Source organism: Vicugna pacos, chromosome 13, assembly GCF_048564905.1.
Source record: "Vicugna pacos chromosome 13, VicPac4, whole genome shotgun sequence".
In the NCBI taxonomy this organism is placed as follows: Eukaryota; Metazoa; Chordata; class Mammalia; order Artiodactyla; family Camelidae; genus Vicugna; species Vicugna pacos.
The window spans coordinates 66,807,425-66,834,678 of NC_132999.1; the positions used below are offsets into that span (position 1 = coordinate 66,807,425).

The following is a 27,254-nucleotide window of genomic DNA, read 5'->3' on the forward strand; positions in this document are numbered from 1 at the left end:
TTAAAACAGTCGCCACTTAAAAGGCGACCAAATTGACTGGATAAGACGAAGTCTAGATGCTCTCTGTCCACAAGACACAGCCTACAGAAAGGTGGGACACACGGGAAAGGGGCCGTTTTCGCGACGAGCGGGCGGGGGGCGATGTGAGTCACCAGCCCTGAAAATATGGACGGTTTTAGTAAATTCACAAGCTTGTCTTAGAACAAGTCACCGCGGCCATCCCGGGTCTTTCTGGGGAGAGCCAGACACCCAGACACCGCCCCCTGCCAGCCCGCCCCGGAGGGTGGGGTCCGCAGCGGCGTGTCTCCCAGCGGAGCTGGTACCCCGGCCGCTCGGCCCCGCCCCGCCCCGCCCCGCCCCGCCCCGCCCCGCCCCGCCCCGCCCCGCCCCGGCCCCCTGCGCTCCACCCGGCCGCGCCCTCTACGCTGGGCCCCGCCCCGACCCCGGCTCTTCACCCGGCCCCGGCCCCGCCCCCTGCCCTTCGCCCGACGCTCGGCCCCGCCCCGCCCTCCGGCTCGGCTCTCGGCCCCGCCCCTGTCCAGGCCCCGCCCGGCTCCCGGCCCGGAAGCGGCGGCGCCCGGCGTCCACTCTGCACGTCTGCACCAGGCGGCGCTCGCGGGCCGCGAGGAGCCCGGGCAGATATGGCCGCGGGGCGGAGGGCAGCGGCTCCTGCCTGCGGTGAGTGGCAGTGGCGTCGGCTCTCCAGGGCTCTGAGCTGGGTGGAGTCGCCTTCCCAGGCCTCCTGCCTGGCCATTTTCAAGCCCTGGTCTCAAAACCCTGCCCTAGAAGCCTCACTTTTGGGTTCTCGCAAATGCTAGCACAAAAACTGGCGTAAGTGTTCATTTCATTCACAGCCCAGTCTGCTGCAGGTGGCAGACTGTGCGGCAGGGTGCCGTCTGCGGAAAAGTGGAACCAACGCTCACTTTGGTCTGATCCCTGACCAAGTGCTCGCAACCACCACCACCACCACCCCCGCCCGAGAAGCCCCTACCCCATCCCCAGGCAGCAGTTTGCATCAAACGGACCCCCGTTCACACCAGGGCAGAGAGTAGGCCCTGGACTCTGAGGGCCCTGCCTGGAGGCTCGGCCTTATCCTGGGACACTGACCAGCCGTGCCCAGGAGCTTGGGCCCACTGCTCTGCTCAGCTGCTGTGTGACCCTCTGTGGCCCAGGCCCCAAGGGGGCTCGCAGCTGACCCTGGTGGCCCTGTGTGTATGCCCCCTGCTCCCCTGCAGGGCTCAGGGGCTTTCAGTGTTCTGAGGGCTCTTCCTTGTCCTCTCCAGTCTTGTTTGAACGTGACAACACCAAGGTCGTTTTGTCCGAAAGCTAAAAGAGGCTTTGAACACAGCAAGAACCTGAGGTGTCTCTAGCTCCAGCAGGACGAGGAGGGCCAGAGGGTGGCAGGAGCCTGGAGGTCTGTCCTGCGCAAAGGGAACACTGAAGCTGGAGGAGGCCAAGCCCCTTGCGGAGGGGGAAAGCCTGCCTGGCCTTGGGGCAGCATCCATAGGCCCTGACCTCAGCAGGTGGCACCCAGTGGGGCTGATTCCCAGCCCCTTCTACACACACTCTCTCTGGGCTCTTCCTCCCCATGATCTCTTTCAGGGGTCAGGACACCTCAGTGCCCACCCAAACGTAGACCTGGCAGGTCCTTAGAAGTCTAATCCGGCAGGCTGAACCCCGTCCCAACCCCCGGGGATCCAGTGCAGGCTTGGGCAGATGCTAGGGGAATGTGGCAAAGCCCAGCAGGTCCCAAATGGACGTCACAGTGAGAGCTCCAGGGCCCTGGCTCCAGGCAGCGCCCCCCCATGCGCCCAGCTACGCCTGCTAGTTTCCAAAACACCCAGTGCCTTGGGCAAGGCCACCCCAAGGAGGGGCAGCCCGAGGGCCAGCGGGTGCTCTGTGCTCTGCCTGGCACCCCTGCTGCTTGGGGTGCCAGCCCACCGCTTCCTCTTCCACCGCACCCAGGCCCCATGCCTCAGGGCCTTCAAGACCACGGCCCTGGGTCTCTGCCCTGATCCAGGCCCACTGGCCCCTGTGCCCTATCATTGCCCCTTTGAAGCACAGCTTGCATCATCCCCCAGGGGGCAGGTGGGCTGGGCCTCTGGAACAGGATTCTTGACAAACAACCCTCAGGCCCCTGGAGCCCTCCCAAGGGAGGAGAGCTGCACCCTCCAGAGGCAGGTTCCACTGCCAAGGACTGTGGTACTGAGACTCCAGGGGCTGGGGGCCTGGACGGGGTGATTGCTGTCCCCCTCCTCCCGTGCCTGCTGCAAGGCACATTCGTGGTGCCCAGCCTGGGGGCAAAGTGCCCACTCAACCTGGACCAGAGCCTGCAGGCGGGGATAGGTGGGGTGGAGGAGCACAGGACCCAGTGGCACCCTCACCCCTGCTGTCCCTGCCGGCCCAGCCCACAGCCACCCGGCACCCACCTCCCCTTCAGAAGGCAGCCTGGGGGCTCTGGGTGCTGGGGATCTCCCTGGGTCCTAGTATGGGGTCCCAGGGCAATTTCATCGGCCTGACAGGCTGGACTCACGCCTGAGGCAGGGGCGGCCGAGGTGGGACTTGACTGGCAGGAGGGACCAGGTCAAGTACCTCGCACCCAACCCCCTAGGTGGGACAGGGATGGAGAGGAGACCCAGAACAAGGGGCTGGGTTCTTCCCCCCAGGCTGAACAGTGTCCCCAGGGGCTGAATGGCAGTTAGGGGCCTCCAGGAGCAAGACTCCTCACTGCCCGTGCTGCCAACCACGCGCCTCATGTGGCTGCCTGTCACTCTATGCCCGCTCCAGGCTCTGCCCTGGCTGTAAGAACATGCTGCCAACATGTGGAAGAGGGTAGGGTGGGGCAGGTGGCAGGAAGGAGATGCCCCTGAACCCAGCATTTAAGGCCTCCCCCTTCCCGTGGTCCTGTGTTGCCTCCTGGCTGTGTTCACATGTGCCCCTCTACCCCCACCCCAGGCCAGCTCTGGGACCCTACAACTCCCTGGGTCCTGGCCTAGGACCCCACCCTATGCTGGTGCCTGCTGCCCTGGCCACACAGCCCTTTTGTCTGGAAAGTCCTCCCTCTCTTGGGAGAGGGTATTTGCCTCCTGTTCACTCCTCACCCCCTCCCCCGGGTGGGGGCATCGGCAGCCCCCAACATCCTCAGCTACACAGGCTCCCCCACAGCCCCTCACTAGCCCGAGGCTCTCCACGCCCACTGTGGGCCTGCTTCTCCGCCCGACATCTCTGAGCATCTTGGGCTAGAAAGGTCCAGGACCCAGCACATTCTCCCTATGCCCGCCCAGCACTGCCTACCCCCACCCAGCACTGCCTACCTCCACCCAGCACTGCCTACCCCCGCCCACCACTGATTACCCCAGCCGTCCCTGCTTGCCCTCCTGATTCACCATCCAGCTGCTTGGACAGCCAGCCAGGTGTCACCCCTGATTCGTCCATGCCCTCGTCCCCAAACAACCACAAGCCCCACCACTCCAGACACCTGGCCCTGCCCGGTCCACTGTGGTTCTCATCGCAGGCTCAAACACCCCAAGGCAGCCAGAGGGGGCCGCATCCCTCCGCCCAGACCCACCTCGGTCCCCATTGCCTCCCAGCAGGACCTGCCCTCCTCACTGCCACCAGCACAGCCTCCTCTTGGCGCTTATTTTTTTTAAGAAGTAGCTGATAAATGTCAAAGGCTTTTTTTTTTTTTGCAGAGGAAGAAAAGTCGTTCCTCAAATCCGTACAGAATGGTAAGAGATCCTGAGTAGCCAAAACAATCTTAAAAAAGAAGACCAGAGCTGGAGGACTCAAACTTACCAATTTAAAACTTCCTACAAAGCTATACTGACCGAATCGTTGTGGTATTATTATAAATGAAGACAGACAGATGGATGGATGGAACAGAAGAGAGAGCCCAGAAATAAATCCTCACATGTGTGGTCAAATGGGTTCCAACAAGGATGCCAAGACCATTCAATGGGGGAAAAGGACAGCCTTTTCAACAAATGGTTCTAGAAAAGTTGGATATTCACATGCAAAAGAATATTTGGTCCCCTACCTCACATTATAAACAGAAATCAACTTACAGTTTGTGAGACCTAAATGTAAGGGTTAGAACTAGAAAGCTCTAAGAAGGAAAAGTAGAGGTAAATCTTCATTACCTTAGCCTTGGCAATGGCTTCTTAGACATAACCCCAAAATGCAAGCAGCCAAGAAACGAAAAAGGGAAAGGTAAGATGGACTTAATCAAAATGAAAACCTTCTGTGCATCAAAAGACACTATCAGTGGAAAAGTGAAAGAACTGTCAGTGAAAAAATAACTGACAGAAAGGGACGAAATATTTGCAGAATTACCTATCTGTTGTGGGTCTTGTGTCCAGAATACACAAAGAACTCTTACAACTCAGCCATCACCACCACAACAAAAAACAAGTTCAAAAAAGGCAAAGGGCTTGAACAGACATTTCTCCAAAGAAGACATGCACATGGCCAATTGGCACACGAGGTGATGCTCAGGGTCCCTCGTCACCAGGGACATGCAAATCAAACCACGACGAGATGCCACTTCACCCCGACGAGGATGGTGAGACTCGAAAAGGCTGAGAGCCACACGTCTCAGGTGGGGAGCGACTGGAACCCTTGCACATCGCTGGTGGGGGGTTCAGCTGCTGTGGAAAACAGCTTGGCGGCTCTTCGGATTAAACGTGGAGTTACCGTACAACCCTGCAATTCCACCACTAGGAAATACCCCAAAGGACTGAAGGCAAAATTTGCACACGTGTGTTCACAGCAGCGCTAGTCACCACAGCTGAAAGGTAGAAGCAGCCCGACTGTCCATCAACAGACGACTGGAGACGCAAAGTGTGGTGGAGCCGCGCAGTAGGTCACGCAGCCCCAAAAAGGGACGAAGTTCTGACACTGGCTGCAGCATGGCTGGTCCTTGAGAACGTGGTGCTCAGGTCACGAGGTCACGTGTTGTATGATCCCACACGTGTGAAGTACCTAGCGCAGGCAGATGCACAGAGGTAGAAAGCTGGGGGCTGGCGGAGGGAGAGGGGCTTCCTTTGGAGGTGGTGAAACGTTCTGGAACTGGATACAGGTGATGGTTGCACAGTCACGTGAGCATACTAAGTGCATATGGAACTGCATGCTTCAAAGGGGTGTTAGCGGTCAGTTTCACAGTACGTGTATTTTACCACGATGCCAAACAGAAAGTGGCTGCTGAGGCAGAAGCCTGTCCAGGTGAAGCTTCCAGTCCCCAGGAGTCCTTGAGGAATTTCCCCTTCTGATCAGGGGAGTGAGGGCCGCCCTGTGGGGAGGAATTTCCCGGTGGAGACCCCATGCCCTGAGCTGAGTTGGAGCCGGGGTGGGATTTTGGGCCATGGGGCTGAGTCCCTGGCCCCTCACAGAGGGGAGAAGATTGGTGGGTCTTTCTGTTGGAAAGGACAGTCCCTCCAGGTCGTGACCTGAGAGGAGGCCAGGGGGCTGTCGGGACAGCGACCAGGAGGCAGGCCCAGCGGGAAGGGCCCTTCCTGCCAAGGAACCCCGGGGGCCAGGCTGTGCCACTGTGCCGACACAGGGTGGCCCGCGGTGGCGCCCTGTCGGTGGCCACAGGGTGGGCGGGGCAGCTCTGGGCCTGTGTGGCCTTGAGGATCAAAGTCCCTTCCCCTGTGCTCAGTGACTGCCTGCTGGAAGTGGCCCTGCATGGCGTCTTCATATCAGACGACTTCAGGCCAGCGTCCTGGGGTGGGAGGGCTGCTCCAGAGCATGTGGTCCAGGCTCTGGGCCATCTCTGGGCTGCCTCTTACTGGCCCAGCAGGGCATTGGGCTCAGGAAGGCTGCTCAGGCCGCAGGCACCCCAGGGGCTGGACTGCCCACCTGCCCCCTGCCCTCTGCTGCTGCTACAGGTGCAAGCTGTTTACCTGGCAGGTGCTAGTGCAGCTGAGTCCCAGGGCACCACCTGTGGGGAGCCGAATCCCGGAGCAGCTGGGGCACCCCCCAGCAGGGCCCTGGCAGAGGGAGGCGAGGGGAGCTGGAGGCAGCCTCCCTGGCCCTCCTCTGGACAAGCTACCCCGATCCCTGCAGCCACCACCCCTCATCCTGTTCCTGTCTACAGCCAAAGCTCAGGGGAGGCAGCGAGCAGGCCGCCCCAACTCTGGGCGGCTGTCAGGCTTGGGATCTGGCCAGTGTGTGGCGGAGGCGTCAATCACCCTGCACGGGCCCGTGACCTACCAAGCCAGTGTGGTCCACCCAGGGCTGGGCTCACTAGGTCCCAGCTTCCTGGCCCCAGGGACCCCTCTCCAAGCACGCCCAGGCCTATAGGTGGCACCTGAAGGCAGGACGCTTGGCCAAGCTGGAGGCGGGGGGCCTCTCTGGGCAGCCACTGCCCCAGATGCCCTGCCCACCGGCTCCCACTCCCAGACCCTCCCACTCTGGGCACTGAGAGCTCCAATCACCCCTCTGTGCCTGCCTGGGCTCCCCTCTCTCCTTTGTGTGTGGGTGTCGGGGGCTGGATGTGCCCCCCTCCCTCCCACGTGCCTCTCTCTCTCCCCCCTCTCTATCTCAGGGTCTCGGCATTTCTCTTCTCCCAGCACCGGCCCAGCATGCACCCAGGCAGTTTCTGGCAGCTGCTCTCCAGGGCTGGGCGGTGGCTGCCGGGCCTTCTGCAGGCAGCCGGGGAAGCTTCTGTGCAGAACAATCGCAGCCTGCCTGCCAAGGGCGGCGCCCAGGCCCGGAGAGGAAATGGGGCTGGGGGCTGGGCTGGGTGGGAGCACTAGCTGCCCCTAGGGGAACCCTCCATGCCCGCCTGGGAGGCCCTGGAGGCTGCTGCAGGGGTGGGGGCAGAGGAGAACCAGGCAGCCAGAGCCGGCCCAGCCCTGTTCCTCCAGGCTCTGCCCCCCAGTATCCGGTTTCAGGACCTAGCAGGCCAGAGGCTGGGGCTGCCTGGACCTTGTGGGCCTTGAACCCAACAACCAACAGAGGCTTTGCTTATAAGTATCTCAGCTGTTGCCCAAATCCTGCTTTTTTTCCCCCGCTGTTTTCTTCCTGTCTAGTAACCTCGTCCTCCTGGTGACAGGATTTGCCTTTGCTCTGGATCTGCATGTTGTCCAAACAGGGCCAGTGGCCCCTCCATTCCCTGCCTCCAGGGCCACATGAAATCTGATTGCCTTCCTGGGGTCAAAAGACAGTCATCTCAGAGTCTCTGAAGCACTGTGGCTGCTAAGTTGGGGTCCGGGGAAGGGAGGTACCACCAGCCATTTCCCTATCAGGCCACAGCTCAGGGAAGCAGAGCCAAACAGGGAGCCCCAACAGCCTTACTGAACGCCTGGATCCAGCTATACCTGAAGCCCAGATGACTGTTCACAGACTCATTCCGTGAGCCAGTAATGGCCTCTTTTCAGATAAGCTAGTTAAGCTTTTGCTGCCTTCTACCAGGAGTCCTGGCTGCCCCAGCTCCCGTGTGTGCATGCTGTGCATCCATGGGTGTAGACATTTCTGGGGATGTGTGTGGGGGTTACCTCTCTCCTCTCCCATGGCTGCATCTTTTTTCCTTTGCGAGGTTGGTGTTCTGAACCACAGGTGTCTCACTCCACAAATGACATTGAAAAGCCCCTCGTTTAGGTTAGCTATGGCATCAGGTGGGGCCAGGCCTTCCAGCCCCACCAGTGCAGCCCCAGTTCTGTGCTGAGACCAGATATACCCACCACAAGGAACCCCTCAGAGGCGCGAGCTCGCCCAGGAAGGCAGCAGGAGTATTTGTTGGAGCTGATGGTCTGAGCTGCCCCTCAGTCTGAGCTCCGCTGGAGTGGCTCCCCCAGGAGTGGCAGGGAGATGCCTGGGCCTTCCCCAGGATGCAGCTGCCCATCCGAGAGCAAGATGCCCACTTCTGTGTTTGCCGCTCCCCCGCAACTTGGCCCCCCCTGATTCCCCACTGACCCCCACATTCTGGGACCCCATTGGTCTGTTCATGCCCAAAGGTAGGTGATGAGGAAGGTCACAGGCTCGAGGGTCAGGTCACGAGATGCATGGTGGGGGCTTGGGAACAAGGGACGAGTCATGCCCTGGGAGAGAGGGGCTGCTTCCACTGCCCAGGAGAAGGGGTCCAGGGAGCCTTCAGGGTCTGTTGGCAGCCAGGGTCAGCAGCCAGCACCCTCCCCAAGGCCAGTGAGGTGTGTTCTCCCCGCTGCCCCGGCCTCCTGGGTTTGATGCCCGTGACCTCGTCAGCCAAGCCCACCTTGGACCTTGACCCTCCCCTGGGCTCTGAGGCCCCCTGCCCCCCGCCACCCATGCGGCTCTCTGCCTGTCCTGGGGTCTGCCTGATGTCACCTTCCTACTGGCCAGCCCACGGAGAACTGGCCACCCCACTCTCCCTGTGGCCCCTGCAGACCTGCTCAGAGTCAGGGCGGAAGTGGGGTCAGGGCCCGGCCTTCCTGGCACCCAGTGGATGCTCCACCCGGTCAGTTCAGCTGAGAGAAGGAACAGGAGCCTCCTCACCACCTGACCCCGTTCTGTCACCAGACACTGCCTCCAGAAGCTCGCAGGAACTAATTAGCGCTGCTTCCAATTTACCTACATTCTGCAACCCCCTCCTCGTCCTCATCCTCTGTCCTCTGGGGCATGGAGGCAGGGTCAGGGCCCGGCTCACTTACTGGAAGCGAAGCCAGGATGGCCGCAGGGCGGAGAAAGGGACAGGGCTCTGCAGGACAGGACAGACCCTGCGGCTCTGAGACCCTAAAAGCCAGGCGTGGAGCAGGGTGGGGGGCGCCCAGAAGCAGGTCCTGGTCTTGTGCACAGATTGCTTGAATAATTCAGATTTTCAAAGACCTATTTTCCCGTCAGACCATTTCCTGCTAAGGAGCAGACAGGGCAGGGGCATCTGAATTATGGATTCGTGCTCCCAGACTTTCAGTGAAGGCTGGGCGCTGAGCCGGGCTCTGGGGCCGCCGCCTTTACCTTGGGCCCGGTGGGCCTGGCCTGTGGCTGGATTCAGCTGACCGGGCGTGGCTGTGAACTCAGGGCCACCGATCTACAGGGGAAGGGGTGTCCCGGGAATACAGGAACTCATCCTGGCTGGGCACGAGCTCTCCATGAAGGGCCCTGATTTATGCCCCATGGAGGAGGGGGCTGGGTGGTGGTGACTGGCCACTGCAGGAGGCCTGGGCAGAAGGGGTGGACGGTGGGGCAGGGACAGCGGTGTCCCCAGAGCATCCTTCAGACCTTTGAGGTCTCAAGGGCCCTGGCAGGAAGCTGGAAGCTCCTGTGGGTTCCTGAGAGCTGCCCAAGGCCTGGGGCATGTGTCTTTAGGGCCTAAGTGTCCTACTGCCTGGGGGTGGGGGGATGAGGCCTCCCAAGGCTACACAGGGAATCTGGGAGGAAGGGCCCAGGGTCCCCAGTTCCTTCCCTCCTGCCTTCTTTCAACTTTGCCCCTCACACCCAGTCCATAAACACATAAACAGGATTTCAGGCCCTGGCCACAGGGCAAGTTCCGGGGAAGGCCCTGCCACACCCTGCAGACCTATAGATTAGCTGGGGGCAACCAGGCTGCACCCCGAATCTCAGACAGCTGGGGCAGGAACTGGCCTCGTGTCCTTGTGTGTGGCCTTGCCCTGCAGCCCTGGTGTAACTGGGGACAGGCCTGACCAGGGCGACGGCGGCCTGTGGGGCAGGGGAGCCCTGGGCCCACCCTGCAAGCAGTGCTGCTGCCAAGTCAGGCCTGCCCTCAGGTGGAGATGCAGGAGCCCCAGATGGGGGTCCTGAGCGTCCCCCGGTCTCCAGACACCCCACAGCAGCACGGAGTGGTCTCACCCCACTGCCCACTTCCTCGTGCTCCGCGGCGGGCTCTGCCCCCAACCTCCACGTTTCGCATTTCACGCCCCTCCCCTCCTCCCTCCTTTCTCCCTGCTTTTGCTCCTCCCCACTCCTCTCCCTCCTCATTTCTCCTTTCTCTGGTCCTGCACTTAGGCGGGCATTGAAGTTCAGTTGGCATCAGACCTGCTGGATTCTGAGGAAAGTCTCTGACGCTGGGTCTAGGGCCTCGAGACCTGCGTCTCCAGGTTCACCTGCTGATGCTCAGAAGGCCTGTCCTGCTGGCCTTGTGTCATCTTGAGCAAAGAGCTCCGCCTCCTCTTGAGCAGCAGGCAGTCTTGTCCCCACCCTACCCCCTGCCCTTGTCCTGGACATCGGGACCATTATGTTCTGACCCTCCCTACTCTCCCGCGCCCACCTCTGGTCCTCACGCTGAGTCATGTCCCCATCACTCGGAATACAGTGTTGCCCACACCCCTTCTACCCACTCCACACACATTCCCTGGGGACCCACTGGGCACCCCGTGTCCTTCTTGGCGGGTGAGGCAGTGGGCAAAGATGCCAAAGCCTGGTCTTCAGTGAGAGAGCTGGGCAAGGAGCAAGCAGCCTATATGTGAACTGTGTGAGATCAGAGGAGCCAGAGCAGCACTGGGCACCAGGGCAGGCGGGGGAGACTGCAGGTGTGACTGAAGGTTATGGGGGACAGCCTCCGGGCAGATGGAGTCACGAGGGCCACAGGCCAGAGTGCAGAATCCAGTGACTGTGGTCCAAGGAGCAGAGAGGAGCCAGAGCACCGGACAGTGAGGGGGACAGAGGGGAGGCATCTGGGGACAATGGGACCTGTCAGTGGTTTTATTTGGCTGACCTTCAGTCCTTGCTCAGTGGAGCAGAGTAGACATCCCTCCTAGGGTCAGTGTTCTTGGAGGGCGGTGGCAAGCATGGGAGACTGGCTACATGGTGGGGGAGTAGTCTGTGTGTGACTGTGTGTGTGTACATACACACGTGTGCTTGCACATGCTCATGCTTAGCTCTGTCTTGCTGACTCCAGTAGCAGCAAGCACACCCAAGGCCCAGATCCTGGCTTCTAAATACCATTCCCCATGGAAAGAAAATAGGACTCCTTGGAGAAATGGTTGAGTTCAGAGCTGGGGCAGGGAGGGTCTGAGACAAGCCTGGAACTTCCTTTGCCAGGAATTGAGGAGGAGCTCCAAGAATGCTGAGGACAAGTCTGTGAGGCAGGAAGGACCAGTGGGAGCGGGACAGGGAGCACAGCCGCAGAGGAGGTGAGAAGCTGGGCCCATGGAGTGGAGGGCCACCCTAGTCAGACACACAGACAGGTACACACACACACAGAGACAAATCAGCCACAGCTGGGAACAGGCCGGGGAGGGAGGGGTGACAGGCCCTGCAGGTTGTGGTCCTGGTTTAAGAGCCAGGTGTGCTCTCCTGCTTCTTTTAGCCAATCATGCAGGCCTGGAGGGGGAGGAGCCCCTGGATTTAGTCTGGAAAGGGCAGCACAGGGGGGACTGGGGGCAGGGGGCTGAAGTGGTTGCAAGGGGCTGATTAGGGTTGGGGACTGCAGACTCTTGCAGCGAAGAAGTCAAAGGCGTGGGGAGTTGTTGGAACTGGGGAGCCCAAAGTCAGATGATGTGGGAGCTGATTGGCGGAGGGCTCCACTCATGGACATCAAGGAGGTTTCTGAGAATACAGGAAACTACAGGCTGCTGACATCTGACCCATCTCGGCCTCCTTCCCCTTCCCCACCTGGGGGTCTCCAATTCTCAGCTGCCTGGCTAACTTAGCCACATTTACAGGGGTGGACCATCTGTCCCTCCTGACACTCCTTCCCATGGTCACACCTTCCACTCAGGTGGCATTCCCTACAGGAGGGCCTTGATCACTGAAGCCACACTCCCTGCAGCTGCCCAGCTCAAAGGAGCCCCAGGGGCATCTCCGAGGACAGGCCCTGGCCCTAGGCTGCAGGGCGTCCACTCTGCGGGCAGGCAGAAGACAGGCATCCCAGAGGCCGACCGACTTCATCCAGTGCAGGTGTGGGTTAGCCTGGGCTGGGGGTGTGCGTGTGTGGAGCCCAGCTGGCAGGCGCGTGTGCGGGGTGCAGAATGCAGATGTGGAGCACGGGGTGCAATGCGAGGCTCGAGTGCAAGGCGCCGAATGCGGGGTGCAGAATGTAGATGCGGGGCAAGGGTGCAGGGTGCAGGGTGAAATGCAGATGTCGGGCGCAGGGTGCGTTACAGGGCGTGTGTGTCGGGTGCGGAGCGAGTATGCGGGGCTTGTGTACCAAGCGCATGTTCAGGGTGCCGAATGCGGGGTGCACGGTGCAGATGCGGGGCACGGGGTGCGGTGCCAGGCTCCAGCCCTGAGGCCTCCACCCACGTCCGCATGGCTGGGAACCAAGTCGGTCGGTAGCAGGCAGGCCCACGACAGCGCAGGGCCCCGCAGACAGGCCCGGGGACGCGGGCACCGAGCGGGTCAGGCCTGTGGGGGTGCTCCCTGGAGCGGGTCCCCGAAGGCGAGGTAAGGCCCCTTTAAGGGGCTCGCGCACGAGCGCGGGGTTGGCGCAGGGATGAAGCGCGCGGGCGTGCCGCGGCTGAGCCCTGCGTGCGCGCGCGCGTGCGCGGTGACGCGGCCGTGGGGTTTCCCGAGGCTGCGGGCAGGGGCCGCCGCGCCCATCCCGATGGCTGGAGGCGTCTAAGGGGCGGACGGAGGCGGCGGCGGGAGCGGGAGCGGGCGCAGGAGCGGGCGCGGGCGCGGGCGCGGGAGTGGAGCGGCCGCCGCGGGACCGACCGGAGCGAGCTTCGCCGGCGCACCTGCCCGCAGCGCCCGCGGAGCGGCCCGAGCGCGACCACCTCCCGGGGCGGCGGCCGAGGCGGCTGAGGCGGCGGGTGCGGGCGCGGCAGGCGGGACGCGGCGTCGAGGTGAGCGCGGCAGCCCCTGGCCCCGAACCTCGGCCCCCGGCCCCCCCATCCCCGCCGCTCCCGGCCGCCCGCCCGGGGCGCCCCGCCCCCACTCTCCCCGCCCCCACCCAGTCTGCGGGCCGCGTCTTCCTGCCCAGCCCGGGTGGGGTCTGCGGGGCCGGGGCGGGGGCGGCGGCCGCGGCCGGGGGGCGCCAGGGGCTGGGCCCGGGCCCGGGCCCGGGTTTCGGTGGGGCCCTGGGCCCACGTTCCGGGGCCGGCTTGGGGCCCCGCGGCCGGTGCCCGGGAGGCTGGCCCGGAGGAGGGGCGCCGGCCGGGAACAAAGGGAGCGGCGGCCCTGCTTCTGCAGCGGGCGGTGGGCGCCCGTCCTTGGCGCCGGCAGGACGCGGTGGGGGAAAAGCGGCGCTTCTGGGGGCCCGGGAGCGAGGCCGCGGCGGGGAAATGGGGAAGCGGCGCGGGGGGCGGACAAAGTGCCGGGGAGCGCGGGCCGGCGCCAGCCGTGTCCGCGGGGCCCGGGCGGGCAGCCCTGCGGCGGGCCGCTCTCGCCGGCGCCTCCAGCCGCGTGCCGGGCCTGCGGGCGGCGGGCGGGCCGGGGGCCCCGCGCCCCGCGCCGAATGAATGGCTCCGAGGCGGGCCGGCAAGATGGCGCGGCCGCCGCGCGGCCATTGTCGGCCGCCGCCCGCCGCCGCGGGGCTCCGGGTGCGTTTTCCGGAGGCCGGGGGGCGGGGAGCGCGGCGCGACGGCGCGGGGTCGGGTCCTCCTGGGCCCCGCGGCCGAGCCCTCGGGCTCTTGGAGCCCCTGTGTTTTTCCCTGCGAGTCGGTGTTGGACTCCAGCGGCGTTCACGCGTCGCTCCTGCCCTTTAAATTGCACTGCTGGCTGTCCGAGGCACTGTGAGCTTAATCGGCTCGATTCCGCTATTTGGACGCTTTTCAGTGAGGATTGTGAGCTTCGCTGACTGAAGGAACGCCGCTTTTTGTTTTGGGAAGGGAAGAGGTGGACGTTTACAGTCGAAGAGTACATTGCTGAGTGTCTGCGTAAACGGAGGAGACGTTTAATCCGTAGTTCTGGTTTGGGGAGTGTCTTCATTTTGCTGTCTGGTGACACAGTGATCTCGAACAGTATTTAATGATTAATGCTTATGAGATTGTTAGCTAAGAAAATGTGTAGGTTATTTCCCAAGCTTAGCAAATACATGGGAAGTATTAGCTTAGGAGAAGTTCCTCTCAACCCCAGATACAGGGTGAGGTCTCAAGGCCGTGCTTGTCGGTGAGATTTCTGCCTGAGTTCTTTGTTTTCTAGTTTGAAGCAATAGTCTTTTTTGGGGTGGAGGAGTTCTTTATTTCAAAGAAAGATTTTGGTTTGCATTCTGTTAAGATAGACAGGGTCTGTTCTGGATTCTTCCGGAAGGTACATATTGCAAAAATAAAGAGCAGGCAGTTCCTTTTTTGCTTTCTCACTAATACTGGGCGTGTGGCGGGGACAAGGCTGATGCCACCAGCATGGAAACAGGTCTGAGACCCTTCAGATGGCAGAGCTGGCTGGTAGCTTTTGGCTTTATTTAACTTTCTGACAATAAGAGCAGCCTAGAAACGGAGAGAAACTGGAAGAATTAGAGGCCGGTCCCGTCCGGACCCTGTGGGGGAGGGTTTCCGGCTGCCGTGAGGCTGGACTTCGAGGCTCCTCCGAGACTCCTTCTGTTCCACGGTTCTAGTTTCACAGGCATTGTGCGTGCTACAAGTTTCTCTTAGAAGGTGAGAGTTTAGGAAGCAAAGTCAAGTTTTATGATTGTGCCTGTGGCTCACACCCAGTTCTCCCTGCTGGGGGCCAGTGTTGGGGCTCCGTTTCCTCTTCTGCTGAAATAGTTCAGGAGTGTGCTTGCAGAGAAATTTGTTCAGCTATGCAGTTTTGAGTCAGAATTGACACTTTCTTAAATGAACACACCCACTAGACAAAACTGTTTCTTCGGTACGGTAATCCAAGTTTACGACTCAACTTTATTTCTCTTATCAAGCAGGTACTGAGCAGAATGTCCTTTAATGATACCTTAATAAAAATTTCACTTTGTTTGATATCTTGAGTTATTTCTATTTTGAGGGGTGTTGACGTAAGTTTCCTGAGATTTAATTTTAATCTCAAAAGAAATTCAAATGACTGCCAAAAGGCTGTCAGATTTTTTCATGTTTAGACTGATTTTAAAACTTGAATCACCTAGGTCTTAAATTGACCACACCAGAGGAGGACTGATTTTATCAGGAGTTAATGAATTCATTGGAGTTTTGTTCTGTTACCTTTTATTTTGCTGAAAATGTCTGTGTCTCTTGTCCTTTAGTTTGACTGGATAAGTTGTGTTTCTGTAAATAGCTTTGAGAAGGATCTTTAGGGTAGCTGTGGACTTACGTACCATCAGTTGCCTTGTTAGCTAAGACTGTCATGAGTAACCGTGATTTTATTTTAGACGTACAGTATTGGCACTTATTATATTTTCGTCATTGGATTGTTTCTCAAGGCCCAGAGGATTTGGCTCATGTTGGTCTCTAAACTGGATTAAGTTCTTACTGACTGCAGACTGTGGCTTTCAGCATTAGTGGATTGGTAATAGATAGTCTCAATTTTATTATCTGGGCCTGACCATATGGTGTGCTATGTTATTCTGAAACCCCTGTTTAGCGTAAGTCTAGTGAAGCACTGAACAAAAAGTTTTAGGATCTTTTAACCCAGGTATAAATTTAAACCCAAGTATAAATTCTGATTTCAGGTGTGCATTTGTTGATAAGAATGGATAGAGAAGTTACAAAGAAGGCAGTTCAGTTACATGTTTGGTTTAATGAACATAGAATGAGGGGTTAAAAACAAATTTAAGCGAAACTGAGGTCAGAGAAATAATTTACAAAACGGTATGTGGACCATTACTGGAAGAAGGAAACAGTCCAAATATATGTGGGAGTCTGGATATGTATTGAGTAATTCACATCCCACTGACTATTCTGGAAAAAGAATGGAGTACTTCTTTTTCGAGCTGTGAGCGTCGGTCCAGAGCTCTCATTTAAGAAATACAGCTGTCTGCAGACACTGAACTGGTTGGTCAGTGGCTTACTGGAGAGCTAAAGGCTTTTAAAACCTTTCAGCCCTCCTTGTGGCCACGCCTGCCGTTAGGTGCCACAGTAATGGATGGGAATCACTGCTGACTTCCAGTGGTGGAAAAGCTTCCCGTTGTATAGAGCATTGTTGCTTTTTTCTCCTTTGCTTTCCTAGTTAGTATTCCCTTATTTGACTGAAGGTTCTGGGAAGAAGCCATTTCTGAAAACTTGCTGATAAACCGAATCAAGATTATCTAAGGTAATAATTCTGAAGAGATTGTTCGGTTGAGTCTATATTGCCATTAATAATGATTTAATAATTAGCTGCTCCAGGCTTAATAATGTGTTTTTTCGAGGGAGGAAAGATGGTATTTATTCTCCAGCCTGTCAGGACCAGACTACTAAGGGGATGGTTGAACGTATTCTTGTTCACTTGTGGGAAGTTGTGGCTGCGTACGTGCGTGTCTTCTGACTGTCTGGTGACAGCTGTAAGGTGTACCCCCAATGAGGATTGCACACTGACTTGACTACCTGTCCAAACGTTGTAGTTGGTAAAACTTTAAAAAATTCTGGACATTTTCTAATCACATGAGAGTGTTCAAACTTCAATAATAGGTATCCAAAAAAATGGTCATGGGAACTTTAAGACAATCCCTAAATTTTAGGGAGGGAGAGAAATTCACTCATTTCTTAAAGCACTGAGTTAGAACCTAGTTCTGTAACTTAACCTGCTAGTTTGGATGTGGCTTTTGACTTCTCTGTGTCTGTCTCCTTGTGTGTAAGACGGACATCTAGACCCTCCTTCCCAGGGTGGTCGTGCGTTAGCACCTGCGTGGTGTAAGCCGGTGGAACGGCGCCTGGCTGGCGGTGCACTGTGCAGGGACCACCGTTTCTACTGCTGGTGGCCTTGCTTTGTAGCAATCTTTTTAACTGCGATAATGGTGAGTTATGGTATAAGAAGATAATTAATTGAGATACTTGATTTTCCTGTCTTCTGATTGGTCAAGAGGAAGATGAATTTAGGGTGTGGAACATTTATCAGCTGTCTTTGCAAATCCCCTTCACTTTAATTTACTATCTTCCTCCCAAGTCATCTCTCACACTCTTTCTCGAAAAGCTTTCTATTCTTTTAATTAAATACACTTGCTGTACAGTATCACGTTAGTTTCAGGTGTGCTACGTCGTGCTTTGGCGTTTGTGTACAGTATGAAATGATCACGATGTGTCTGGTGACCATCTGTCCCTTGCAGGGTTATTACAGTGTTACTGCCCGTGTTCCTGTGCTGTGTGTTAGATCCCCGTGACTTACAGGGAATAAATGTAACTGAGGTTTGTACCTCTTAATCCCCTTCACCTATTTCGCTCCCCCTCCTCTCCTGGCTACCACCAGTTCTCCGAATCTGTTTTCGTTTAGTTTGAAAGGCTTTCTTCATAGGGTAATTTTGATCCTATAATTCATTTTGAAACTGGTAAAATTACTGTTTATTTTTTAAAGATCTCACCCCGCTCCCTTTATGCTGCTGAATTAAGTTTGAATTTCCCAAAACTTTTTGGCATCCCTTAATTTGACAACTAGTGACAATAATAATGAAGTAGTTTTCATACATTTTCAAAAATACGGTAACTGGAAATTTGTTTAACTAGTGCTTATGCAGCAGCTTCTCTGCGAGCTGCTGAGTCTGCACGTTGCTGTAGGGTGGGTGTGGCCCAGGGCCTTACTCTCTAGTTTACTAGGGAGCCTGGCTCGCACTTTGCATACAAAGTGGACAACAAGGGTGGTGGATCACGGGGCAGCTAACTTGTTTTAGGGTTTAGTGAGAGCGTCCTTGGGCAAGTGTTTGTTTTTAGACAGGATCCTTTAGTTGGATGGAGCCCGCCTGGCGCACAGGTGGTGTGTAGAGGGGAAGGAAAGAATGTTCCCGGCTGAGGAGATGGTGTATATGTTTTTTCATGCAGCCAGTTAGCCGCCTTCACCCACTGTGTCTGCAGCATCCAGCACAGTGCAGTGCAAGCTAGGTGCTCAGTAGTTCTCTGTTGAATGAATGAGAGCAGGTCATCCAAGGACGGAAGTTCAGAGGGCTGGAGAGTGGTGAGAGCGGGACTTGGAGAGGTCAGAGCCTTCTAAGGCATTTGTGGTTTTACCTTGAGGGCTCTAGGAAGCCTTGGAAGGGTTTTAAGGAGTTTGAGCTGATGAGAATCATCACTTGGTACTTGAACATGGAGCATGCTCAGAGGAGGGAGGAAGACTATGGTCAGAGATTCTAGATAGGAAGCTGTGTGGAGAGGAAGAGGGTCTGGACCAGAGTGGAGAAACTGGGAGCTGGTGATGGAGGCAACTTGAGGACTGAATGGAAGGTAAGAAAGGGGTGAGTGAGCACAGGCTTCTATCCTGGACATCTCAGGGGCTGTTTTGCATTTATTAAAATGAGCCCCCCCCCCTTGGGTCGAGGACCCCAGGTAGTGCTCCCACCTTCTGCTTCGGAACACAAAGCCTTTTCTTTCTATCCCTTCTCCCTGCAGAGCTCTTCTCCTGGAGGTTTGTTTGCACCTTCCACTCGCTCCATTCCAGTCTTTGTTCTGACATCCCCTCCCCGGAGGGCGTTCTCCACTCTCTCAGTCTCTTCAGTCTTCCCTTGCCCTGTCTCCGCAGCCTTTATGTTTATCTCCCTCTGGATCTAAAACTCCACATTTGGTTTGATACAGTGTTACCAGTCTTTGAAACAGTATTTGTGGAATTAGTGACTTTTGTACATGTGAATGCGGAGCCCTGGAGGAGCCATCTGGGTAAGTTTTCAGTGTTTAGGTGGTGGCTGAAGTCTTGGGTGTCGCAGTCACTTAGAGTGCAGGGTCTCAAGAGCGTGGCTGGTGGGCTCCGGGTCCCGTCAGGTCCGGGCTGCTGTCTTGGCCATTGCATTCGCACTGGTTGACATTTGCGCCAATGAAGGAAGGCGGTGGTGGGTGACTGCTGGCTCTGTAGCGCAGATCAGGGCCGCGGTACCAAGCCAGCTGTAGCGGTGATTATAGTCGTAGTGTCTTCACCACTGTGAGCTTGTGGTTTACAAAAAATACGGTTTAATCTAATGTCCCTGGTGAAGCAATAAAAATTAATTTTATTAAACTTACACCCCGAGTACCCATCTTCTTCTTGGTGTGTGTGACAAAGTGGGAAGTGGGCATAAGGCACTGATGCGCCCGGCGTGAGTGCGGTCCCTGCATGAGTGGCAGTGTGCTTGTTTGAAATGAAGAGCTGCTGACAGAAAATGGTGGCTGTTGAGACAGGGGCATTTGGCAGGTATTTTCTTAAAAACGAAGTGAACCAGATACTTCAGGGACAATACCTGACAGTGTTGTTGGCAGTGATAAAATTTGAGCTTCAAATGGAAATCAGAATTTTGGAAAACTTGATTCTGATACTAGGGGCTTGACAGCTTCCAAGTACTTAAAGGTAGGTGGTGACGCTAGCGAAATGTTTCTTTTTTAAATGTTATAAGTAAAATGTGTCAACATTTGGAAGACCAGCTTAACTCAGTGAACTGATATTTTCCAAATGTCCTGTGCTCAGCGCTTCTACCTCCCGGAGGTCGGGGACGGGCAAAAGACCCATTCAAAGCACAGGATGGAGTGAAGGAGCCCCAGAGTGACGTTAGCTGTAGAAGTGTTAATTGATGTGGTTCAGATGCCGCTCAGAATTGCTCTTTAAGAAACTTGCCGCTTGTCAAGTTTTGATGTAGTATCAAAGAAGACAGTCTACGTTTATTTGAAAATCAAGTATTCCTCCCTTTTCTAACTCCACGTCTGTGTCAGGCTGAGTATTCATCTCCTTCAACCAAAACAAGATCCCGCACCAGACTGAGTGCGGAAGCAGGTGAGAATCCAGCTCTCACCTCCAGAAGCAGACGTTGAAGAAGTGTGCTGAAGCTCACAAAGCTGCTGTTCTCACCAAATTATTTTTCTAGTTATTTTTTTATTAAAAAAAACTGCTTACAATAACATGTAATGGGAGTATTAAACGTTTTTTACATGCCTCTTTCAATTTCTAGCGTAGTAAGTGTGTGTAGACAGAACCCACATAAGCAGAAGCCCATGGGTCCTCAGTAGTTGGGAATGTGAAGGGAGCCTGAGACCAAGGCTCTTGGCAGCAGTGATCGGAGAGCAGTGTAGTAGTCAGAGCAGCAGGGACTCATTGAGGGCCTTGGCCCCAGGGGCCTGTGGGGACCAGAGAGGCCCTCCCCTGGAGACAGGTGCTCTGTCCTGATGTGTCCTTATAGGTGTAGCAGCAGCATAGGTGTAGGGTTTTGCCTTTACCTGGAGAGAAGGACCCAGAGATTCTCTAGAGGTCGAAGGCCCATTGGCGTAGCTTGGGTGTTGAGGGACGGGCAGAGAAAGAGAGCCTCATAAAGGAGTGGTCAGATGTCAGGACATGAGGGTGGCGTTGGCGCCTAAGAGTCTGAGAGGGGAAGCAATGGCCAGAGAAGCAAATCTGGCCGAGCATGTGTAGACTGAGGGGTTAACGGTCAGGGCTGGTGAGAGGCTGTGGGCTGAGGGGAGGCCCTGAAAGAAGGATGGAGAGCAGTGGGGTGGAGGGAGGGCTTTGTTCTGCCTGGACTTTAGATGGAGTCGCTTGAGCATTGTCGGGTGCTGCGGGAAAGGAGCACTTGTAAGGGTCGAGGGCAGGGGTATCAATAAAATGCTTATTCCAGGAGCGGCTGTGTTGGGGCAGTGATGAGACGCCAGTCCTGCCCTGGTGAGAGGAGCGTCGTCTGTCGGATGGTAGGAGAGGCTATGCTGAAAAAGAAGTAAGGGCAGGGCCAGAGAAATTCCTGGGATTTCATTTTAAAAAGTGTGGTGGAAACATTTGAGCAGGAGCAGGGGGAGGTGAGAGGATGGACAGGGAGAAGCCCCGAGACAGGATGTGCTTGGAGCTGAAATAAGAGATGCTGGGAAGCTGACAGTGGTCTCCACTTTGCATGGATGGGCATGTGTAGACATGTTGGGAGAGCTACTTGAAGCTCTCCCTGTGAAACAGATTCCTTCAGACCTCGGCCCTCTAGTGCCCACCTTCGGTTCAGCTCCCTTGCTGGTAGACGCACTTGCGACGCACTTGGGTTTTGCAAGGCGGTGAACCCGAGCCGCTAGCCCGGGCTTGTTCGCGGCCTGCTGTGCTGGGACTTCATGGTGGTGCAGTTTGAGCCTCGCGCCAGCTCCTAGCAGGTGCTGTGAGCAGCCCCGTTTCCCAGATGCCTCAACCTACTGGGAGGTGGTGAAGTAGCTGGCCAGAGTCCTAGCCAGGAATCCACAGAAGCTGTGTTTGAATTGGAGTTGTCTGCCTCCAGAGCCTGTGGACCATCCAGCAGGAGCTCGCCTCCCTGCACTTCCGTCTCAGAAGACTCCTGTCTCTGCGTCCGCCTCCTTCATGTATGATTGAAGGGAAGATTCTTCCACTGGAGAACATTTTACCAACAGCTTTGTCTTCATAGTTTCTTCTTCTGGGGCTTCTTCTAGTCTACCTTCAGACGTGACTAATAGGTCTTATGTAACTCAATCCTCCAGTTAATCTCGGTATCTTTGCCAGCCACTATTTTCTCTTTTTAAAATTAAACTCCCTTGGGGGGCGGGGGAGGGTATTGCTCAGTGGTAGAGCGTGCGCTTGGCATGCACAAGGTCCTGGGTTCAATCCTCAGTACCTCCGTACAAATAAATAAATAAATAAACCTAATTACCTCCTTCCAGCAAAAAAAATAAAACAAAAATTAAACTCCCTGGAAACAGCACCGTTTTCATGACCTCAGGTCCTTGTCTGTCCTGTCTGCACTGCTTGGGCACCTTGTTCTGTCCCCCTAAGCTTCCCCACCGTTGTCTTTATAAAGATGTCCTTTTATGTAAGTCTATTTAATTGTCTCAGTTTTTATCTTTAGTCTTTGTATTTTAGCAAAAGAAATGTTTAATTGTTGATCGTAGAAAATTAGGAATGTGAAAATGGGGGGAAATCTGTAATTTACCTGTTAGGAAATTACCATGCAAGATTGTTGTATTTTCATTTAGTCTTTCTTATTGTTCATGCATGTGTGTTCAGAGATTACCCCCACCCCCGATTGGAGATCAAACTGTATATGTGGATTTTTAAATCCTAGTTTTTCTACCTTTTCACATGTTATGTGTGTTTCTGGAGGGCATCTTTGGAAACATGATTAGTAACCACATAACCATCAATCACCCACGTGCCAGACATCCGGCTCTGCCGACTCTTGAGCTGTGAGGCCATGAGCAAGTTATTTCTACCCGTTTTCCCACCTCCTAGGGCTCTGACGGAATGTTCGCCCTCAGGCTTAGCAGGCCCAGCGCTCCTCCTTCTCCTCCATGCCGCCCAGCTCTTATTCCTACCTGTGGTGCTGTCTCCCTTTTCTGGGCTCCTGCTTGGCTCTGGGATGTTACTCTGTCAGTGTCCTGGGGCTGACTGAGCGGCTTAGAACAATAGGCATAGCAGCTCTGGAGGCCGAAGTCTGAGTGAAGGTGTGGGAAGGGTGGCTCCCTCTGGTGCCTCTTTCTGGCTTGTGGTTGCTGGCCATCCAGTTTCTGCCTCTGTCTGAACATGGCCTTCTCTCTGTCTCTGCTCCTGTAGGGACACTGGTCATTGGATCAGGGCCTAATCCAGTCTGGCCTCATTTTGAGTTAAAACCCATTATACTTGTAAAGACCTTTTTTCCAAATAAAGTCACAGTTGCGGGTTCCAGGTGGACAAGAACACTTGGGGGCACTTTTGGGACCACTGCACTTACCTGGGGCGTCATCCTGTTCTCCTTGCGTTCTTACTTCCACATCCCCGTGTCTTTCCTTCCCTTCACAGCCAAGCTTGTGAAAAGAAGTCTCAGTTGGGAACTTAAATAGAAAGGGAAAACGTCTTACTGGGATTCTGTGTGTCTCACAGAACCACAGTCCGGGAGCGGAGCTGGGCGTTTCAGGTCAGTGTGGGGTCAGAGGCCGGAAAAGCCGTTCGAATCTCTGTCCGTCTCGTTTCCATGCCCCGTGCCTGTAGGCGCCCCTGTCTCTGCCTGCAGGTGAAAGGCTCTCTGAGACGTTGCTTTTCTCTGCTTGCAGCACGTCCTGCCTCCACGCTGAGCTCTGTTGACCGCCGCCTCGTTGAGAAGCACTCTTCTCTCGGTTCCCAGCCCTCCTCCTGCCCTTCTGCTTGTCTGTCCGGGTCTCCTTCCAGGGCTCCTCTTGGCTGGCCCTGCGTGCCCTCAGCTGTCTGGTGCTTCTCGGTCTTGAGTCCAGGACTCTCTGTTCTTGGCCTCTCCTTAGGTGAGCACGTCTGTTCCTGTCTGTTGTTTGTTTTAAATGCTGTTTACTGAGAGTTTTGATGACTCAGATTTCTCTCTCTGCCCCGGCTTTTCTGACCTCCAGACTTGTCTGCTCACCTGTCCACCTGGCATCTTCCTTCCGCTGCTTTCATTGCTGAGTCCTTCATCCTTCAGGTCTCAGCCTTGAGTGTCACCTCAGAAAGGCTTTTTCTGGTCACCGCTGTCACCTTGATCACGTTGATGGACCGTAGTTACTGCCCTCAGGGCCTTCCCCTCGAGTTATAGTTGTGGAGCTGTGAGGCCTGCCCCTGACTCCCCGAAGCAGCACAGGCAGGAAGCAGAGGGCTCAGCGGCTGGGCTGTTTCAGGGGCAGGGTTAGTTCTCGAGCCTGACTGAGTCAGGGCCCCTGAAAGTGTCCATCTCCAGGCCTGGGACTCTGCTTAGCAAAATGCCCCAGTGAACTTGGTGTACAGTCAGGTTTGGTGATGGTGGCCTGTGAAACCACTTAATGAGAACCTGAGCGTCTAGGCAGTTTCCTGAAGACACGTAGGAGGGTTATGGGAAAGGCCTGAGATTGCGTAACTGCTGATGGGGTGTGGGTTTGGGGGTGACTGCTGCAGACCCAGAGATGAGAAGGGGGCGGGCAGGGCACTTTTCCTGGGAATCGATGGACTCGAGAGCAGGGAGGACCTTGGTGCCTGATACTGATTGGCAAGGCATTTAAAATGTGCTTTTTGAATCAGTAAGGGACCATCATGTCTTCTTTACGTTTTCTTAAAATGGAACTGACCGCATACATTGCCCATAATTTAAAACTTGACGTCTTCAGAAAGATGCTAAGCCGCTGAGTAGTGACTGCACTTCAGCTGTGGAAGAAGAGCTTTAAAACAGCCGCTCTTCTAGTCTAAACATGTGTTCTCAGATTTAGATGACGCCGGCTCTGAAAAATAAAAGCCAAGAGTGAGAACTCTGACTTTAACTTGTATCCTTCAGCTAAAAAAAAAAAGTCAGCCTGACCCTGTGCAGGGTATCTCTTGCTGGGTAACAAACTACCCCCAGGTGTGATGACAGAGCAGTGGCTGTGTGCTCACCACTGTCAGTCAGGGCAGGAGAGCTCGCTCCACGCTGGGTGGTGGTGGCTGCGCTCACGCCTGCTTTACAGTCAGTCGGCGTGTGGGCTGGTCTGACTTCTGGGACGGCCTTACCTGCGTGGCCACCGGCCAGGGGCACCTCTGTCCTCCATGTGGCCTCTCCAGCAGGCCGGCTCAGGCCTCTGGGGTAACAGTCCAAAAGGGCAGGGGCAGAAGTGGCTCAGCTCCCTGAGGCCTTTCTGGGAAGTCGCACGGCGTCACCTTTGCTACATTCTGGTGGTCCAGGCGAGCTACAAGGCCCAGACAGACTGGAGCGCAGAGAGTAGACTGGCTCTTACAGGAGGAGCTGCGGAAGTCTGTGGCCTTTTTTTAAATCTGTCACAGACTTCTCTGTAACATGAGATTGAAAGTTGCCTGCTTTAGCATGCCCAGTTCATACTAGCACTTCTGTGGAATGAGTTCCAGAAGTGAACTCCTTAAAGGCATCGATTTATTTAACAGGTGTTTTCCATATACTTAGCTTTCAGCAAGATACTGCGTGGTGACGAGTAAGTACTGGGAGATAGCGTCCAATCTTTTATTCTTTTGGGGGGCACTGAGAAATGGTGAATAAGCGAGTTTCAGGTGTAGGGTGAGGGCAGTGAGGTACTGAGTGGAAAGAGGGCACTTGGTTTAGGTTAACTGGGGAAGGCCATTCCGAGCAGATGTCACCTGAAAGGTGAGCCGGAGCCAGGTGGGTGAAGTGCCTGCGCCCTCCAGGTGCAGAGAATAGCGATTGCCAAGGCCCAGGGTGGGCAGGGGCCAGGGTAGCTGAAGCTTCATGGCTGGATGAGGGCCAGAGAAGTCAGGGTTGGAGAGGAAGACAGCCCTGATCACCCCACCCAGCTTCCCAGGACAGTGGCAGTTTCCCCCTGGAGAGCCGAGGTGTCTGGCCAGTGCCGTCTCTGACTGTCAGGAGTGCCCTGGTGTGGACGGAGCCTCCCATGGTTGCCCTGCCGTGGAGGAAGGCTTGGGTTTTTCCCTTGGGGCAGTGGGAAGTAAGTCATTGAACATTCTTAAGCAAGAAATGACAAGACGTGAATTTTAAAAGCTTGTTCAGGTTGCTGAATGAAGACTGGATATTTGGAAGGGGGAGAGACAAAGATCATGTAAAGGAGACTTGATGAGAAACAATATGACTTGGCTACGGATATGGGGGCTGAGGAGATGGAGATAAGTGGGGAGATGCGGATCTGCTTGGGGACAGAGCAGCCAGGGTGCTGATGGAGGACGGATGGGAAGGAGTGGAGGGTGAGTCTTAAGTGCTTGCTTTGCAAACTTAGGGCACAGTGATGTCCAGCACTAAGATGAGGACAGAAAGTGGCCAGGTTTATTGCCTGTCCAGTGGGGATGAGAGCCACACTAGGGACATTTGAAGTCCAGAGTGGACATAGGAAACAAAGTGCAAGCGTTGGCTCATAGGTGTGTTGACCTGGAGTCAGTCTGGAAGTCAGAGGTGTATTTCAGTTCTTTAGATTTATTTGTTTTCATTTACTTATTTTTTTAAATAATGAAGGTACTGGGTGGGGATAGAACCCACAGTAAGCACGTGCTCTCCCGCTGAGCTATCCCTCCCCCGTATTTCAGTTCTGTGAAAGGGTGCTGTCACCTGGGCATGGGGGGTAGGAGCGGGGCTGGGATGCCCAGCCACCAGAGCTCTGAAAGAGGGAGGGCGCAGCAGCCCTGGAGAGGGAGGGAGGGCGGGGAACCCACTGCACGGAGCGCTGCTGAGGGGTCGGCTGGGAGGGGTCCCTCCGACTTCAGGGCTGCAGGTACCAGGTGCCACGGTGGGGAGCGAAAGCCAGACTCTGGTGAGTTGAACCAGGGGTTAAGGAAGGGGAGACCACCTGTGTAGATGTGGCTTCAAGAAGCTTTGCTGTGGGGGAGGGAGGTGAAGGAAAGGGCTCAGTAGTTGGTGGCTGATGTGGGAAGAGTGGAGAGTTCTGTTTTGAAATAGGGAGATCCTAAACCAAATGTTTGTTTGGGTCTCGGAACGTGACTGGATGAAGTCCTCTGGGGTCTTGTTAGAACCTAATTCTGGTGGCAGGACGAGCGAGGGAGCTCTTCTACCTGCTCCCAGGCCCTCTCGGACCACACTCTGAGAAGCCAGCTAGTAGAGGAAATTGATGTGGTAGCAGAAGACTAAAAGCCTTAAGAAAAGCTCAGGGGAGTCTTACCTGTCTTTGTACCCACAGACCGGTCTTGTCACTGGTGCCAGCCATTTGGACTGGCCCTTCGTTTCATTGGTCCCCTGGCCTCGCAGTTTGTCCCAAGTGGTAAGCTGCTCTCCTCAGTTGAGCAAGTTAGATGCCGCACGGGGCGTGGGGTAGACCTAGCTCCGTTAAGTCTCATGAGGCTAAACAGCAGTTTGAATTAGCATACAGTTTAATTTGTTCTATATTTGAAAAATGGGTTGAATTAACTTACAGCAGCTGATACGTTATTGTCATTTCAGCAGCTCTCCTGTACATAACAGTCTACTGAAAGTGCCTGCTGCGGGGAGGGTATAGCTGAGTTTTAGAGTGCGCGCTTAGCATGCACAAGGTCCTGGGTTGAAGCCCCGTACCTCCATTAAAAATAAATGAATGAATGAATGAATAAGCCTAATTACATCCCCCCAACCAAAAAAAAAGGGCCTGTTAAGCTCAGAATTTTAAGGTTTGGAAGCGACACGGCGAGGTCAAGAAAGATGGCTTTGATTGGGAGGGGGAGGAATTTGATGCCAAACAAAAGATTGTCTTTTTTCATCTAAGACATATAAAGAAGCAGCATTACAAGCGGGTGCAGCCTAATGTGACAAATTGATATATATAAGTAGCTCTGAAGCTTTGCAGAAACTGGCCTATTATAAAATCAGAGATGTTCTTGGGGGAGAAAGTTTGAGGGTAATTGGGTCATTTGGAAGAAGAGGCAGAGAGGAGGAAGCAGGTGCATGATGAACGACTGGCTAGACGTGCCAGCTCCTCGCACTGTCACCCTTGTCTTTCCTGAGTTGTTCCTGTGGCTGAGGTTCGCGGGGGAGGAAGCAGGGG

At 55.5% G+C, this 27,254-nt stretch overlaps 1 protein-coding gene across 4 annotated transcripts in view; it reads left to right on the plus strand.

Moving 5' to 3' along the window:
• Positions 1 to 12,430: 12,430 nt before the first annotated feature.
• Positions 12,431 to 27,254, plus strand: part of GNB1 (G protein subunit beta 1) — a 64,448-nt gene continuing 49,624 nt past the window's right edge. For all 4 annotated transcript variants that reach the window (XM_072975608.1, XM_072975606.1, XM_072975607.1 and 1 more), the window contains exon 1: positions 12,431 to 12,719. The gene's annotated coding sequence lies outside the window, so the exon portion shown is untranslated. The remainder of the gene's footprint in view (positions 12,720 to 27,254) is intronic.